We start from the raw sequence: 6517 nt of genomic DNA on the forward strand, positions 1-6517 counted from the left end.
CATTTACAGGTTTCCCCATCCTCTTTATAGAAAGTCATAGGCATTGAGGCAGCAGCAAGGGCTGAGCAGTCCAAAGATCTTGGAAAATGTCCTTAAACGTTTCAAGACATCAAAAATGTATGGGCCGGATTTAGTCTCTCCACAGCGCGGTGTGTGCAGTGTCTACCATCCTCCTCCTTTCTCCAGTACAGCCTTCCCCACTACCTCCTTTTATCACTCACTTCTCTTCCCGAACCCCCCAAATCATGGCTGATATGGATCTGGATATCACCAGCAGCAGGACCACCGAAGGTGCTGGCAACCAAGGATCTTAAAGAGAAGAAAGACATTGTAGAGGAACCTGAGAAGGCAAAAAATGGCAGCGGCGATGCTCCAGCCAATGGAACTGAAGAGAACGGTGCAGACCACAGCAAGGAAAACACAGAGGATCCTGAAGAGGAAACAGAGGGAGAAGGAGATGAAGAAGAGGAGGAAGGCGAAGGAGAAGAGACCAAGAAAGATGGACATGCTGTAAAATGTGCGGTAGAGGATGAGAAGGAAATGGAAACAAGGAAACAGAAGACAGAAAATGGAGATTCCACAGAAGTGAATGTGGAAGTCTGCTTAACCCTCCTCCCACCTCCTTCTTCCCAGACATTTTATAGCTTGAATGACATGGCTGAATTTAAACAGTAGAGAATGTGCTTTATATCTGCACATTTTACAGAAAAACTTCTTATATACTGTAAACCCACATGCCCTGGAAACCACATAACATCACACAGCCAAGATAGCAATGGGTTTTTTGTGAAATGTTATTTATTGATGCTTGTTTTTATGGGTTGAGTACTACAATAAAAAAAGATATTTTCGTCTTAAGTGGTGGTCTTGCTTTGCTTTGTCTGTACGTCTCTGACATCATGTCTTTCCTACTAGTACAGCCATGTGTATTCCTGAGTGAAGCTGCCTTCCTGTAATATACAGTGTTAGCATAGAAGGTTGGTATGCAATGAAGACCAAAGACGTGGGTCTTATATAACCAAAAGGAAACCCTGGGGCATTCTGTATAGATCTTTGGACTCGAGTTGTTGCTGTTTCGTATATAGTTGTGCAAGCAAAAGTTTGGAAAATGGCAAAATTCTATATATAAATTTTTTTCTCTGCCTCCCAATATACTCTCAAAGTGTGTGTATAGCAGAGATTTCTGTGGAGCAGGCAGTGGTCTTATATACCATTTATGACAATGTTATAAAACTGTATATCTCATTAGTTGATGCTTGACCACTATTTTGTATATTCAGGTTAAATACTATTAATCAATCTTTCTTTTATAAAAAAAAAATAAAATAAAATAAGGGACGGGCTTATCTTTGTATCTGAACCAACTTGTACTATAAACTTTATTAAATAATAATAATCTTTATTTGTATAGCGCCAACATATTCCGCAGCGCTTACATAGACAGGAGGAATACTGAAAGACAAAAGTAGACAAATTACAGAATCACGGTTGCATATAGTAATCAGCTGATGGAAACAATAGGAGTGAGGGTCCTGCTCCAACGAGCTTACATTACTGTTAGCAATTACAATTTGTTGCATGAAATACAAACATACACAAATAATTTACATTGACCTAAGTAATTCTGAATGTAAATAAGCAAAATTAAATAAATTCTTAGAATCCTCGAGAGTCTAAATACATATTAGGTGAATCTCAGCAGAACCTGCTAACCATCTACAATAATCTGTATGGTGCTGTGCCGACTCTTCCCTGACAGTAGAGGCTGGGGAAAGAAGGGTTGGGCAAGCTGAATTTCAACATGTCCAATCCTTTGTTTTAAAAAAAATGAGTTACTGTCAAAGCGTATCTGGCAGAGGTTTACTCCTATCTCCCTATTCAGGACACATGCATACTCAGGAGATAAAGTCTCTGTTTCAGCAGGTTTCTTTTGTTTCCGTCATTTGCGTTGAAGAGTACAGCGTAGTCGACTAATTATTGGTCTCCCTTTCAGCAATGAAAGCCTATGGAACTCTCCCTCTTCAAGAAGTGTTGTGCCCAGTCATATTACATAGTAACAACCTGAATTTGAAAGCTAACTTTTGATAATCAATTACTGCTGCAAAACTACACAGAAGTGGAGACAGAAAAACATTGTACAGCACAAAGTGGTACAGTTGGGTGGGAAAACAATACTGTTGAAATTGATATTTCCATAAACCAAAAGAAATGAAAACTTTTCTACCACTCCTTCTCTGCTTACAAATGTACTAACGTTTGTTGTATCTGATCATAATTCACTTCTGCTTTCCACTTTGTTGAATTCCCACCAGACATTTACTACCTTCCTTTGTGGTATTCATTCTGCTAGCAGTTACCACAGTGACTACTACTTTAAACCATCCATATGGTATGCATGTCATACATTTAATAATTAAAAAAATAGCAGTATATACAGTCGTGTCCCATTATTATAACCGCCCGCTAATATCCATAGTAGCAGCCGTATGCCACATGAACAGCAGCCATATGGGATGGGAGTGACTCAAGGTGCTGGTAGGTTGTCACAGGTATCTATATCTATGCCGACTGCAGAACATCCCACAGTTGTTGGAGGGTGCATGGGGGAGGATCCATACAGCGAACACAATGATAGTGGTGGTCCCACAGATGCTCAATTGGGTTCAAGTCTGGGGAATTAGAGGGCCAGGAAAGTATTTGGAAGTCTTCGTCGGGCTCTTCTAGCTACTATCAGACATTTCTAGCCGTGTGACTTGTCCCATTGTCTTGCTGGAAAATCCCATCTGTCCCAGGGAAGACAAACAGAATGTATAGGTGTACATTATCTGCAAGGGTTGATTCCTAACCAAATTGGTTCAGAGTGCCTTCCACATGGATGAGTGGGCCTAGAGAACGCCATGCAAAAAAATCCCTAGACCATAATGCTGTCACCACCAGCTTGCATTCTTCCAGTGGTGGTTGCAGGATATTTGTTCTCGGATGTTTCTTGTCCGTCATGCCAATATTCATCCATTTGATGAAGCCGAAAACATGACTCGTCGGAGAAGGCAATCCTTTGCCAATCAGCAGTGTTCTAATTCCAATACTGCTGTGCAAGTCTTTTCTTCCAATACACCTTTGTTAACATAGGTGCAGTGACTGTCTGTCTGCTTCATAGCCCCATATGCAGTAGGGTTTGCTTTAGTTTTTCAGGCTGTTTGGTAGCCCCTTGCTTCATTTTCATGGGGAGATACTCCACTGTAGCATATTGGTCGGCATTCGAGTACCTTTGTAGCCAATGTTCAGCTTTCACATTAATGGCACGTGATGTTATGCAGTTTCCATGTCGGTTATTTCCAATGGTGCCATTTGTCCACTCACGATACACTTTCACCACAGTTTACAAACTGTGCTGTTTGAGAAATACTGCCACCCTTGGCCCAAAAGCCAATAGTCATTCCTTTTTGCTAGTCTTATAAATCGCCCCTTTTAGCCATTACTACAAGTGATATGAGAGCAGACAGCCTATCGCACACCTTATATACTCGCCAAGCCAGCCCACGACCTGTCACTCTTTTCATGGACTACGCATTGCTGACGATGAAAGTAGGAAGTGGTCATAATAATGTGACTTGATTGTGTAACTATTTCATTGTTCATTGCAATGTATGCTAGCAATATTTGGGACATTTGCTATGACACTGACAACACTTGTGTTGTGACATAATGTCATATGTGTCTTGCTCTCTTGATATTTACTGAAATATGGGGATCTCCTGAACTATTCATAGAGCAGGCATGTGTCCCGGATGGCACTAGGGGGAGCTTGCTACTTATGGATTTATTTCCTTCCCTCAGCATACAATGCTACATAAATATGTACATAGTCAGCTCCTCCTTGTGGTAGCAGGGGCAGACAGTCAGAAATGTATAAATTAATTCTACGGCTGTGTGAAGGCAAGCACTCTGCTGGCAGTTTTTGTAAGTTGCTACTGTTTATGGGGAAAAAGGGAGGAGGTAGTGTGCTGGCACTGGTAATAAAAGGGCAGTTTTTACAAAGAACATGTCAGATCCTCTATGTCCTACTGGCAGCACAACCTTGGAGTATTCCTGACCTTTGAAGGACGGTAGGACAGATCTAGAATTAAAAATTCTAATTAACAGTTAGCCCCTCCTACACTCCTATATATGGTTTCCTAAAGCCTGCCTTCTCTGGTACAGGAAGATGGATGGTGCACCCTAAAGGAGGTTTCATTTAGCCTATTAAACTTTTTTTTGAGCATCTTCCTCCTTTTCTAGGATTGTGGATGTTCAGATTAGTTTGTAGGATGCTGTCTGTGTGCCGTTTCAACCAGTCCAGTGCTCTGTTGCTTCAAGCGTATCTTTGTTTTGTTTTATTTTACCCATTTTTCAAAGGTCTGGAAGTGACGTGTTTTTACTTCCAGCCACATGTGTGTTTACCCCTTTAGTGGCACGCCCAGAAAATCTCCTAAAAATCAGTGTTGAAATGTGCTGAAGACTACCTAAACCTGCCACTGATGGGGTTAAGTCCTACACATTTTCTTTAGCCGAGGTTGTGGACCAGGTCTGATGCTGTCATTCCATTCTTTTTGGACTGGATGAGGTGGGAAATCTGTTCTCTTAACCACCTTGGATGTTTCAGGGACTGGAAGAGACACATTTGATTGCTATCAGAATTAATAGGTTTTTCTGGCCTTTAAGCTTTCTTTTCATGGCAGTTTGTGGAAAACTTACATGGACACTCCTGTTGATAAACATCTATTATATTTCTAGATTTTTTTTTAAGATGAAAAATACTTTTCTGTTTCTGGGAGTGGGACTTCTGGACAGCAGCTTAGTTATGGCAGTCTGTCTTAAGCCTCATGTCCACGGCGCATGCGGATTTCCACAGTGGAAAACCTGCATGCCAGTGCAGAAATTATTTTTAAATGCTTCCTGGCAATCACAGGTGTGATTTTTTTTCTACGCGAATGTACTGCAGATCATCCATGTGGAAAAAAAACAGCAATCCCACCTCCCAGCCTTTTCCTCACCTCCCTAATTGATTTTAACCTTCACAGGGTGTAGTGAGAGAGATGCTGTTGGCAGAAAATCCTTCTCCAAATGGAGACATCTAAATTGTAGGGTTTGTGACATGCTCAGATTATTCCCATTGCCAGGGTTGCTGCCGACAGGATACTTTGGGAGAACGGACACTGCAAGGAGTTGGCATTTGGGTAAAGAAATTTATCAAAGATTCACGAGGAGGAGGTCTCTTCCAGCTTCTGAAGGGGATTTTCAAATTAGATGAAACCTATTCCTCCTCAAGATCGGATGAAGAAGAGGAGTGAGAAACTCTTCAGTCAAGGGACCTGTATGTTAACCAAGAGGAAGCTCCAGAATCCAACTCTAGGGGGCCTAGAGCCTTCAAAGTGGACAAGGCTTTGAATAAAGCCATAGTGGTTAAATGTAAACATCCTCAGAAGATTCCAATCCTCTCTAAGATATTCAAGATAAGGTTTCCCATTAAAGAGGAACAACTTAATAAATGGGAATCTCCCCCAAGGGTCAACATGGCTATTGCAAAGTTGTCTCCTCACAGTAGTTCCTACTGAAGGTGAGTTGAGCCTTCATGGCCCTATGGAAACTTGGTCTGACTATTATTTTAGGAGAGGCTACTCAGTGGTTTCAGCTCAATGTTTAGTTGGTATAGACTTGAATGAATGGTGCATGCCTTAAGAGAAGATCTGCTTTAAGTACAGTGGTGTAGACACCAGAGTTCCCAGGGATGACATTATTTCACTCTTTAGGTTAAGTTAGGTGCTAAGGCCATGGCTTTACAAACCTCAGCCAGAAGAGCACTATGGCTGAGACCCTGATCGTACCTGCAAATTTCACCTCTGTGGCCTCCCCTATGAACCAGGCAGGCTATTTGGTGCTGAATTAGATACAATTCAGAAGGCTTGGGAGACAAGGGAAAATTCTTTTGAGGTTAGTGAGGGAGAAGCAAATTGCCATAAAGATCACAAGAGACCAGGCCTCACTATCAAAAGGATATTTGGGCAAAAGAGAGGCTTGGGCCATTCTAGAGGCCAAAACAAGGACAGAAGGCCCGTTTTCTGATGTCAAAAATCTGTCTTTTATTCCAGCAGTGAAGGATAGTCAGCACATATCACCAACCCTCAGGATTTAAGGCATAGCAATAATTTCCTACCTGGACAACTGGCTGTTGAAGGCAAAGTCAGAAGCAACCCAGAAAGATCACTTTCAAATTGCAGTCTCATTTCTCCAGAAATTGTGTTGGATGATCAATTAGGAGAAATCTGATGCGTCTCTAGCCCCTACAAAGAAGTTTCTAGGGTTCAGTACAGCCTCTGTACATGTGCCAATCTGTCTTATACCCTCAAGAAGGGCAATGGTAAAAGCAGCCTCAAAGTTTCTGACAGTTCTGTAAAGGAATTCCATCAAAATCCTGATGAGGGTTTTGGGGCTTAAGTTATGCACTGTGGTTGCAGTGCCATGGGCTTGGGGGCATTTA

General features: G+C 41.7%; 1 pseudogene; it reads left to right on the forward strand.

Moving 5' to 3' along the window:
• The first annotated feature begins 245 nt into the window (after positions 1-245).
• Positions 246-675, forward strand: LOC136573536 (parathymosin pseudogene; annotated as a pseudogene).
• The last annotated feature ends 5842 nt before the right edge of the window (positions 676-6517 follow it).

This window comes from Eleutherodactylus coqui, chromosome 7 (genome assembly GCF_035609145.1).
Source record: "Eleutherodactylus coqui strain aEleCoq1 chromosome 7, aEleCoq1.hap1, whole genome shotgun sequence".
In the NCBI taxonomy this organism is placed as follows: Eukaryota; Metazoa; Chordata; class Amphibia; order Anura; family Eleutherodactylidae; genus Eleutherodactylus; species Eleutherodactylus coqui.